We start from the raw sequence: 11,615 nt of genomic DNA, 5'->3' as shown, positions 1-11,615 counted from the left end.
ACCATTTTGTTGCAATTTTTTTAATGAATTTCTACATATAAAATTTAAATTCTGGGTCGAAAGTATTGTGTCCACATGAACCCGGTAGGCCGGTACTATAAAATTGCATCTACCTCAACAAGTGTACTGAAGCCAGAGGCATCGCTAAGGGACTAAAATGTATGTGTATATATTGGATGTTTAACCCTCTTAATTTCTTCGTATATTTATTGTATTCATTTTTAAATTTCTTCGTAACAAATCTGTCTTGGCCATTGTTAACTCTTTTTGTGATAATGCCGTAGCGTAGGACTTCAGGAATTTTGGAAGTTGAACATGTTCAAAAAATGCCTAAAGCTTTTAGCTTTGATCATTCGACGCCGAGTGAAACGGTTCCTCGCTAAATAAAATCAAAGTTCCATTACAACCAAGGAAAGAGATAGATCATATCTTGGCCAAACGCCAATCCTCCTAGTTTAAAAGAGAAAAAGAGTGAAGATGTGCGAAAAAAGATCACCCCTCGTTTACAATGTTAAATTTGTTACGTTAAAATTAATTTTTCACTGCCCAATCAAACGTCACTTAACTGGATTGTCAATACTTGCTTCACAGGACCATTTTTGGCAAAATCAACTCTAGTCTTGTGAGGTTGACCGCAGCACCCGATGTATGAGTTATTAGCCTCTTTCGCCAAGCTTTTTTTTTTTTGGCCAAAAATACTTTTATTGGTCAAAAGTATTTTTTAAAAAAAATTAAGATGTTTAGTCAAGTTTTTAGAAAAAAACAAAATACTTTTGAGGAGAAAAAGTAGTTTAAAAAAATAGCTCTCTCTAAAAGCACTTTTCTCAGAAGCACTTTTGAGAAAAATACATTTAGAAACAGTTTTTAAAAATTTTGTCAAACACTAACTACTGTTCAAAAGTGATTTTTAAATTAATTAGTCAAACACAAACTGCTTATCACCAAAAGCAAAATCACTTCTCAAAATAAGCTGATTTTAGAAGATTAATAGCATGTTTGGCCAAGCTTCTCCAAAGGCCAAAAGTATTTTTTTTCCCAAAATCACTTTTTTTTTTTAACTTAAGGTGTTTGCCAAGTTTTTTTGGGGAAAAAAGTATTTTTGGGAAGAAGCAGAAGCAGTCTGAGAAACAGAAAAAAGTAGTTTCTTCCCAAAAGCAGAAGCAGTTTTGACTTTTCTTCTTACCAAAAATATCCTTAAAAAAAAGTATATACCAAAATAATCGTTAAATCTAATACTTAGGATATTAATGTATAAGTATTTCTTCTAATTTTTAGGATAGTTTTCTAATATATATAGTGACTTTAGGGGTGAATGCTTTTATATTTGCTGAATGATTTTTAATATATTTAAATAATATTAAAAGAATTAAAGTACTTTTTAATTTTATTTTCATATTTTATTGAAATAAAATAAAAAGATTTAATTATTGCCTGTAATAATAAATTTTTAAAATTATTTATTTACTTATAATATTAACTATTAAGTAAATCTATTCATGTCCTTATTTGTAATTTGATACTTAAAAGCATTTTTTGAAAAGTTTGGCCAAACACAAATTATTGCTCAAAATTACTTTTTAAAGTGATTAGCCAAACACAAAAAGAACTTCTCAAAATAAACTGATTTTTCTAACTTGACCAAAAGGCTATATATGATCGGCGCAATTGGAAAGATTTCATAGCAAAGAAAAAAATCACAAAAAAAAAATGGAATTAATATTAGAAACTGGAAAATTAAAATACATTTTCCATTTCGTACGACTAATTTCAAAGTAAGAAAGTTTGTCACAGAATATACAACTAGTTAAAAAGGTATAGCTTGATGCTTACAATTGTGAGGCAAAAATTTAAGCATAATTTTAAAAAGAAAAACTAATATCTAAACCTAAAATTTTAAAAATAAAATCTCTAATTTATCCCAAAACAGGAGTCAGCAATATTTGTAAAATCCATTTGTGGTTTGACATTTACCACAAAACTGCTGACCACTTTGAGATCCTATTTGCCAACACAAACACACTGCTTTCTCCACCAACTCGGTGGCTGCCACCGGTAGTTCCACCGTCGGCCGCCGTTGCGCCACCATAGCCTGAAATGGAAGCCCAATTGAAAGTTCAAGATTGATCATCACTTCACCGGAGCTTTTCTCCGTAACGGCCGCCGACGCCTCTAACGGCTCATGTCTTTCCTCAGTTGTACTACTGCTGCATTTGGTTTCTTCTTCAAATGAATATGAATAGTTTGTGGGGTTTTGATCATTTAGAGATAAAGGGGTTGCTGCTACTGAGGTGTTTCTCATGTCCAAGCAGATGTTTTTGGTGGCGGTGGAGGTGGAGGTGGCAGTGGCGGTAGAAGTGGCGGTGGCAGTGGAGAGTGGGCGGTGGGTTTGTGGATCAAGGCCACGGCTGATGAGTTTTCTCTTAATGTGTGTGTTCCAATAATTCTTGATTTCATTATCAGTTCTACCGGTAATCTCCCAGCTATCACAGACCATCTATAGACAAAAAGGAAAATAAAAATCAGAAAAATATTAAGAAACTAAAAAATATAAAAGATTTTAAGTCTTGTTCACTCAAAATATGAAATGCAATTACATCAAATGTTACTCCTTATGTTCCAAGTTATGGGGCAGATTTGCAGATTTAGAGTATAAGAGTTAGATTGATTAATTTTACGTGTGAATTTCGACATAAATTCTTCCAATTTCTCGAAATAAAATCAAATAAGTATAAGTCAAAATAATGATAAAAATAAAGTTAACCACCTAACTTTTATTCTGGAAGATTTAGGTTTCTTTCTCCTTTTCTTCAAGTGGTCCCAAATGAGAAAGAAGAATTTGACTTTCTATTACAGTATTCACACTTTCCCGGCTACCAAACAGACCCAAACAAAATTTCTTAATTCCATATATGGAACAAAGAAATAGGAGGATATTAGTACTAGATTGACCTAAACTGGTTAGTTTGTCCGATGCACGAAGTATTCTGTGTTCACAGAGTATTCGAGAAAGAGTCACAGCCCAAAAGGACGTCTAGGGTCGAAAGGGTCCCGTTCCAAAGAATCATATAAGAACGTGATATGCTGCAAACAGTCTATTTTGATGCAAGGATCCGTAACTAATTTTACGGCTCGAACCGTGACCTATATTAAATTGACCTAAACTATAGTATATATTACTAAAACTAATAAATGTGAACATACTTGTTTCCAAGCAAACTATGGAGTTTGATGATCAATTCATCTTCTTCTTCAGTAAAATTCCCTCTTTTTAGATCAGGCCTTAGATAATTTATCCACCTCAATCTGCAGCTCTTTCCACACCTTTGCAATCCTAAAGAATATCCAAGAAACAGTAAATATCAAATCTTCACAATCCTTGAAAAACCTATTTTTTGTCCCTTTTATTTACTTAACTCTAAAAAACATTTCTTTTCTTTTAAAATGAATTGGTGGGGAAGGTACTATTTCATGATAATAATTGAAAGAACAATAAAATCAAAACTTAAACTTAAAAAAGAAAAGAAATAAAGAAATTAGAAAGAGAATAAAAAGTTGGGTTTTATTAGTTTTTCCATTTACTTTCTCCAAACTCAAAAAAAAAAAAAAAAAAAAGGAAAAAATACCTGCAGGTTTAGGGAGAGAACGCCAACAACCTTCACCATGAGAACGAATATAATTAACAAGGCGTTGATCTTCTTCTTTAGTCCAAGCTCCTTTGTTTGTATGAGCTTTCTCACAACAAGGTGAACGTCCCATTCTATTCCTTCAAATACTTTATATTAATTGGATTTTTCAGAGCAAAAAAATGGAAAAGAAAGAAACAAAGAGAGTTGGATAAGTACTCTCCCTTGTCTATTTTTTCTTCTTCTTTGTGATAAGACTCAAACTAATTTCTGTGTCCTACTTCTAATGGAGAGATATATACTTTGGGGGGTGGGGAGGGGGTGGGGGAGTGGGGTATTAGTTTGATTGCAATTGTTTGGAACTATTGCCTTTTCTACACCCAAGGGCTTTTCTTTTTTGGTTAAAATTCCATGTTCAGTGGTGTATAATTTTTTTTATATTATTAAATTAAAGAACTTACAACAAATAATTGTATAAAATATCGCATTCAAGCATGCTTCCGGAAAGAACTCTATTCTTAGGGGTGTGATATAATCAACTTACACCAATCCAAGTATTAGTAGTTGATTTCATAACTTGAATATTTGATTAAGTCACACGAAAATTATTTTACTGTTACTTCAAGACTCTCGTTCACAATAATTAATTGTTGCGTAAGAAGATTAATTTGATAAACTAGACTGCAAGTAAATAACATATTACAATCCAATAATATAAAATAAAAGTATTTACATTATAATCTCTATATTATAATGTCTTTATTAAAAAATTCTATATGAGTGGTGTTTTTTTTAAAAAATAAATTAGCGGCGTGACTAAGGGAGGGGGGTAGAAAGGAATTTGACCAAGTTGGTGAGAAAAAGGAGAAGAGTGGTTAACAGATAGGCTTGGATTTGGTAGGTAGGTTTACTTTTACGATGAGTTGTCTTTTATGCTTCTGCTGTGGGGCCTCAATCCTACTGGCCCCACTTATTTACATACACTCCAAGTTCTAACTTAGATTTACATTTGCCACGTAGACAATCATGTGGTCGTTTGTACTTTGAAGGGCGTGTATGGTTATTGGTGTATTAAATTATTGCTTATTAACTTGTAAAATTACATATAACTTCCTCTTATCGACTAGAAAGTATTATTTTGAGATAAAAGAAGTATTTTATATCCAGAATTTGAATCCGAGATATCTAATTAAAAATATATAAATACTTATCATTCCACTATAATTTTTAATAATATTGTTCTCATCCTCTTTATTTATGCTTATTTTTCACAAAAAGTTTGACTTTTCTAGTGTTTGTCATTGAAGAAATTTTAACTGCATAATACTCTTACTCCTATTTGGAAATAATGAGCGTTTCAATGAATAAACGGAAAAGAGCTAAATATACCTTTATTCTTCCGGTTTCTCAACAAAAAAAAAAACTTTTTACCATCAAAAATAATTTCAATATTCCTTCTGTATTACTATTTCATCATCGTGGCTGCACATGATTATAAAGACTCATTCCCATTTTGTTTTACTCAATTTACCCATTATCCAACCCAATTCCCCCACTCCCTCTCCCCAAACAACTTAAAAGAAGCCCATGGGGAAAAGTAGGACATTTTTGAAGTTTCCACTTTCCTCGCGAACCAAAAATGACAAATAAAATAAGGTAATTTAGTGAAAAACATTTTTCCCTGTTTTCTTTTTCTCTTCATGGGAAGTACAAATGCCCTTGCAGCAGCTTAAAATTTATTTTTTTTTAACCATCAAAGGATGTAGTACAGCGGATGTAGTTGTTCTTCCTTTAACCAGAGGTCTTGAGTTCGAGTTCTGGGTATGGAAAAATCTTTGGTAGGGAGCGCTTCCCCCCGAATGGGGCCCTACGCGGCACGAATCCGAATATAGTCTGGCTCCAATACGAGTACCGGACACCGAAGGAAACAAAAAAAAAACTTTATTTTTTGTTAAATAGTTACGACCTCTTCCAAGAAAGTTATATTAGTGAAATGCTTGACCGTTGACAGAGTTTATTAAATTACTTAATAATTTTAATGTTGGTAAACAATAATCCTTAAAGAATAAATTCAGTCCATTCAACTTTGAGCATTATATAGCGACCGATAATTTACTTGACCAAACCTTGCAGTGGACTTGTACTTGGATTTAAATAAATTTAGGAATTTATCATCTAGTAATACTATTCAAAACTTTAAAAACCACATATACAAGTGTTTTGCTAACAATATACCCATTTTTTATTTGTTTAAAATACCGTTAGGGTCGTTCTATTACCGGCAGAAGTAAATCTAGGATTTGAAGGTCATAGTTGCACTTTTTCATTCAACTAAAATTTGCTTTATATATAGGATCCAAAAATATTTTATTTTATTTATTATTTTTATTTTAAAAAATATATATATATATATATATATATATATATATATATATATATATATATATACACACGAGATGGAATATCCCTGGGCTGGATTTGTGACCCATCTATTTATAACGTAGGTCTACCTCTCATTACAGGATGAGATAGAAAATGATATCGCATGCATTGTGATATCCCATGGGTTTAGCTATCTCACCTTACATATGAGATAGCTAATCCTACCATTTTAAGAATAAAATAATTTCGAGACTAACTAAAACTCATAACTAAACGCGGGATAAATCCGATATTTTACCCTGGGATTATTATCCCTTATTCCACCAACCAAACGACCCTTTAGTTTTGAGTAATCAAGTGTGCACTGTAGTATTCTTTGTTTTTCCTTTCTTTTCTTTAATTTCTTCCTGATCTTACCTTGATTTTGTTGCGTTTTTATTAAGGAGTGTGAATGGGAAATGGAAGATGCATCTCTTGGGTGTGAATAGAAAATTGAAGAGGCACCTCTTGAATTGCACCTCTTCGTACTACCCTTTCATTGGGGTGTGAATGGGAAATGGAAGAGGCACCTCTTGGATTGCACATCTTCATCTCACCCTTTCATTATCTATAAATAATAGAGAGGCTTAGCCTCATTTTCCACCACTGAAAAATCTAAAATCTCTCCCCTCAATTTTCTGCATACTGCATTGGTTATTCAAAAGCAAAACGTAAGCATTTTGTGTGATTTGCTCCGCCATTTGAGTTCGCCGAAATTCTGTGATTTGAAGTACCGTTATCACAGAATAGTTATTCCGTTCTATCCTAGGAGGAATTAATCCGCAACCTTGGGCATTGTGAGGGGATTAAATTCCTTAAGAAAACACAAGAAACTTATGGGCTCAGAATTTTCTCTACTTTATTTTTTCCTTAAACTAGCGTTTATTGATTTACTGGTTTTGTACAGAGTGATAACAAGCTTAAGGAATTTAATATTTATTTCTGTATTCATCTTATATTCTATTTTGGGAGACTAAAATCTTATTGATTTTCTACTCCCGTTTTGGAAATTAAAATCTTCGAATTTTTTACTCCAGTTTGAGATTAAAGTCTTTCTGACTTTCTACTCATCCGAGATATAAAAACTCGGTTGCTTGTATTTGGTTTGAAGATATAAAAACTTCACCGAGGTACTAATTATGTTTGTCAATTTTTTTTACAGAAAAATGACAACAAGGGCGGAACAACATAATGGTTCTGTTGGGACTACCGCTGCAATGGCAACTGCGTCTTCAAGTCGCACAACTCCTGCACCGGCGATGGCACCGGCAGAAAAATTCGAAAAGTTTTTTGGTGTGAACTTTAAGCGTTGGCAGCAGAAAATATTCTTCTACCTGACCACACTCAGTTTACAACGCTTTATCAGCGAAGACATTCCAGTTATGGGAGAAGAAACTCCTGAAAATGAGCGATTTGTGGTCACTGAGGCATGGAAGCATTCTGACTTCTTATGCAAAAACTATATTTTAAGTTGCTTGGAAGAGGCTTCTATAATGTTATGGGAGAAGAAACTCCTGAAAATAAGCAATTTGTGGTCACTGAGGCATGGAAGCATTCTGACTTCTTATGCAAAAACTATATTTTAAGTTGCTTGGAAGACGGCTTCTATAATGTTTATAGCGTCATGAAAACATCAAGAGAATTGTGAAATGCTCTTGAAAAGAAGTACAAGACTGAAGATGTTGGACTAAAGAAGTTTGTGGCCGCCAGATTTCTGGATTTCAAAATGGTTGACAGTAAATCTGTCATAACGCAAGTCCAAGAATTGCAAGTTATTGTTCAGGTATAAACCAAGTCAATATTTTTATTCAAGATATTGATTATTTTACTAATTATAAATTTATGATTGAAGGTATGGTCATAAATGAAGCGTTTCAAGTTGCGGCATTTATTGAAAAGTTGCCTCCGCTGTGAAAGGACTTTAAGAATTACTTGAAACATAAGCGAAGGAGATGATGCTTGAAGACCTTATTGTTCGTCTATAGATTGAAGAGGACAACAAGGTTGCTGAGAAGAAGTCTCGTGGAAATTCAACAATTATGGGTGCAAATATTGTTGAGGATGCTTCAACGAGCAAAAAGAGAAAGAAGTCGTCTGGTCCAAAGAATTACCTAAGTAAAAAAGAAGCTCAAAGGTAATTGCCACAACTGTGGAAAGGTTGGACATAAGGCTGCTGAATGTCATGCACTAAAGAAGGACAAGAAGAAAAGTCAAGCAAACATGATTGAGAAGAACGATGAAATAGACGATTTATGTGCCATGCTTTCGGAATGAAACCTAGTCGGAAATCCTAGAGAATGGTGGATTAATTCGGGGGCAACTCGTCATGTTTGTGCTAACAAGGAGTTGTTTACTTCTTATGCTCCCGCTGGACCCAACGAGACAGTTTTTATGGCGAATTCCGCTACTGCAAAAATTGAAGGAACGGGCAAGATAGCTTTGAAGATGACTTCTGGCAAGATTGTGACTCTAAATGATGTCCTTCATGTTCCTGAAATGCGGAAGAATTTAGTCCCTACATCACTTCTAGTCAAGAATGGCTTTAAGTGTATTTTTGTTTCCGACAAGATTGTAGTTAGTAAGAATGAAATGTATGTAGGAAAAGGCTACCTTACGGAGGGCCTTTTCAAACTCAATGTAATTGCCATTTATATGAATAAAAGTTCAGCTTCTTCTTACTTGCTTGAACCAAATAATTTATGGCATGAACGTTTAGGCCACGTCAACTTCAAAACGTTGCAAAAAATTATTAATTTGGAAGTATTACCTAAGTTTGAATGCAATAACTCAAAATATCAAATATGTGTGGAATCAAAGTATGTTAAATATCCTTATAAGTTAGTTGAAAGGAATTCAAATTCTTTAGACTTAATTCACACAGATATTTGCGACAAGAAGTCAATACCATCTCGCAGTGGGAAAAAGTATTTCATAACTTTTATTGACGGCAGTACTAGATATTGCTATATTTACTTACTTAATAGTAAAGATGAAGCAATTGAGGCATTCAAGCAATACAAAAATGAAGTTGAAACGCAACTAAACAAAAAGATCAAAATGATAAGTAGTGATAGGGGTGGTGAATATGAATCTCCTTTTGAAGAAATATGTTTGGAATATGGCATTATTCACCAAACAATTGCTCCTTACTCACCGCAATCTAATGAAATTGCAGAAAGAAAGAATAGAATGTTAAAAGAGATAATGAATGCTTTATTGATAAGTTCGGGTATACCCCAGAACTTGTGAGGGGGAAGCTATTCTTACAGCGAATCAAATACTCAACCGAGTTCCCCATAACAAAATGCAATCTATTCCATATGAAAAATGAAAAGGTAGGAAACCCAACTTAAAATATTTTAAAGTGTGGGGATGTTTGGCTAAAGTGCAAATTCCTAAACCCAAAAGGGTGAAGATTGGACCGAAAACGGTTGATTGCATTTTCATAGGATATGCAAGAAATAGTAAAGCATATCGTTTTCTGGTACATAAATCAGAAAATTCAGACATTCATATTAATAAGGTAATCGAATCCGATAATTCTGAATTCTTTGAGAATATTTATTCGTATAAAAATAAATGTGAATCGTCTAGTGAAAAATCTAAGCGACCTCGAGAAGAAGAAAAGGAAAGTATGTTTAATGAGGAAAATCCAAGACGTAGTAAACGTCAAAGGATAACTACTTCCTTTGGACCAGACTTTCTAATATTTTTGTTGGAAAATGAGCCTCAAACGTTCAAGGAAGCAATGTCTTCCTCGGAAGCACAATATTGGAAAGAGGCAGTCAATAGTGAGATAGAATCCATGTTAAGTAATCATACTTGGGAATTGGTTGATCTTCCTCCGAAAAATAAACCTTTGAGTTCTAAATAGATTTTCAAAAGGAAAATGAAAGCTAATGGTATTATTGATAAATATAAGGCAAGATTAGTTATTAAAGGGTTTAGACAACGAGAAGGTCTTGATTACTTTGACACATACTCGCCGGTAACAAGGATTACATCTATCCGAGTGTTAATAACGTTAGCCGTCGTGTATGCTCTTCAAATCCATCAGATGGATGTAAAGACAGCCTTCTTAAATGGAGATTTAGAGGAAGAAATCTATATGGAACAACCTGAAGGGTTTGTAATTTTCGGAAAAGAAAAGAAAGTGTGTCGACTTGTTAAGTCACTTTACGGACTAAAACAAGCACCAAAACAATGGCATGCGAAATTTGACCAAACAATGTTGTCAAATAGTTTCAAGATCAATGAGTGTGACAAATGTGTTTACATTAAGAATACTCCAAATCAAATAGTCATTGTTTGTTTATATGTGGATGATATGTTGATAATGAGTAATGACATTGCTAACATAAATGCTACTAAGCGCATGCTTACTAGTAAGTTTGATATGAAAGACTTAGGAGTTGCCGATTTAATTTTGGAAATTAAGATCCTTCAAACTCCTCAAGGTCTAGCTTTGTCTCAATCTCATTATATTAAAATGGAACTTGAAAAGTTCAAATATTTGGAATTTAAAGAAGCAAAAACGCCAATTGATTTAAACCATACTCTTGTAAAGAATAAAGGTCAAATCAAGTCTCAATTGGAATATGCTCGAGTGTTGGGAAGTTTGATGTACATTATGAATTGTACACGACCTGATATAGCTTGTGCGATAAGTAAGCTTAGTCGATACACAAGTAATCCCAACCAAGCTCATTGGATAGCAGTGAAACGAGTTTTGGGATATTTGAAATATACCCAAGACTATTCATTGCATTACAATAATTATCATGCAGTTGTTGAGGGATATAGTGATGCAAATTAGATCATCGGATCAACAGAATCAAAATCCACAAGTGGATACGTTTTTACCATTGGTGGAGGAGCAGTGTCTTGGAAGTAGTCCAAACAGACATGCATCGCCCGCTCTACAATGGAGTCTGAGTTTATAGATTTAGACAAGGCCGGTGAAGAAGCTGAATGGCTCCGGAATTTCTTAGAAGACATTCCATTTTGGCCCAAACCTGTGACACCTGTATGCATACATTGCGACAATCAAGCAGCAATAGGAAGGGCTGAGAGCGTTATGTATAACGGAAAATCTCGTCACATTCGACTAAGGCATAATACCGTTAGACAACTACTCTCTAGTGGAATTATCACAATTGACTATGTAAAGTCAAAAGATAATGTATCGGATCCGCTTACAAAAGGCCTACCTAGAGAGGCGGTTGAGAAGTCATCAAAGGGAATGGGACTATGGCCGAGGACAAGTCACTATGACGGTAACTCTACCTAGAATACTGGAGATCCCAAGATCTAGGTTCAAGGAGATCAAACAAAGTCATTAATGACGGTTCAACATTGTCAAATAAAATTTCTTTTTTGTCCATTCTCGTGATGAGACAATGTTCAGTACCAAGGATAAAGCGTTAAGGCTTTTTAATAGTTTCTAAATTTGATACGGGGTATATCAAATAGTGTATTTACGGGATAACACGCTTAGGAATCACCTATGTAAGTGTGAAGTGTAAGCTGCTTCAAGGAGAATTCTGTAAGACCAGTTCTCTACGCACTTAT

General features: G+C 33.8%; 1 pseudogene; it reads right to left on the bottom strand.

The window, feature by feature from the left end:
* Positions 1-1,694: 1,694 nt before the first annotated feature.
* Positions 1,695-3,901, bottom strand: LOC107787748 (myb-related protein 330-like; annotated as a pseudogene).
* Positions 3,902-11,615: the final 7,714 nt, after the last annotated feature.

The sequence above is a fragment of the Nicotiana tabacum genome, chromosome 4 (assembly GCF_000715075.1).
Source record: "Nicotiana tabacum cultivar K326 chromosome 4, ASM71507v2, whole genome shotgun sequence".
NCBI classification, from domain to species: Eukaryota; Viridiplantae; Streptophyta; class Magnoliopsida; order Solanales; family Solanaceae; genus Nicotiana; species Nicotiana tabacum.
The sequence above is the reverse complement of the archived record's forward strand: the minus strand, read 5'-3'. Positions and strand labels throughout refer to the sequence as shown.